This window comes from Phalaenopsis equestris, unplaced genomic scaffold, assembly GCF_001263595.1.
Source record: "Phalaenopsis equestris unplaced genomic scaffold, ASM126359v1 Scaffold000583, whole genome shotgun sequence".
In the NCBI taxonomy this organism is placed as follows: domain Eukaryota; kingdom Viridiplantae; phylum Streptophyta; class Magnoliopsida; order Asparagales; family Orchidaceae; genus Phalaenopsis; species Phalaenopsis equestris.
The window spans coordinates 192,392-193,213 of NW_018165023.1; the positions used below are offsets into that span (position 1 = coordinate 192,392).

The 822-nt window shown below is 39.1% G+C and overlaps 1 protein-coding gene across 1 annotated transcript in view; it reads left to right on the forward strand.

The window, feature by feature from the left end:
- LOC110029512 (ABC transporter G family member 12-like) overlaps positions 1-822 on the forward strand; it is a gene marked incomplete in the record, with an annotated part of 5,656 nt that overhangs the window by 597 nt on the left and 4,237 nt on the right.

Here is an 822-nt window from a genome sequence, read left to right on the forward strand (position 1 = left end):
GAGAGAGAGAGAGAGAGAGAGAGAGAGAGAGAGAGAGAGAGAGAGAGAGAGAGAGAGAGAGAGAGAGAGAGAGAGAGAGAGAGAGAGAGAGAGAATCAGAAGATTGAATAGTGAACATTAAATTTTATTAATAGTATTGACTTTTTCTGATTTTTTTTTTTCTAAAATCGGGTGTATCTCCCCCATTAGTACATGAGATGATTTCCTTATTTTTTAGTGAGATAAGGCATTATGGTGATGTTATATCTTTGTCAATGCTTTAATGGGTGTTGTACATAATATTCTAGGTATTATTTTACACGTATGAGTGTATCGCTCCACTGTTCTTTGGCTCTTTGTTTGAGTTTGTATGCTTTAGCTTGATAGGATCAGTTCGATCCGCTGGTCTTAGTTGGCTTTTTTGATTGACTGATCTCGATTGGCTTCAGTTCAGTAGGACTTGTTCGGTCCACCGAGATAGTATGATTGTCAACACTACAGTCTTTCTTCGGAATTCTACTGAACGCAGGAACTTTTGGACACTTGATATGATTGGAGATGCCGAAGGACTTGATCTTCCCTCAAGTTGACTTTTTTCTTGTCGACTTACTTTCTTTTATCTTTATCTCGTTTCTGATTGAACGACCAGGCTTCGGGTACTTCTGTCATCTTTCATGACTCGTCGATTTTGGCCTTACTTGCTATAACTCGAGCAACTGCATCCGGTCGGATAAGTGGATCTTTTGATCTCTGTCAGAGGGCCCTCCTTTATCATACTCACTTTCTTCTGAAATGTTAAATCTCCTCGGAATCATTGTTGACAAGTTTTCAATGTAAACTGAG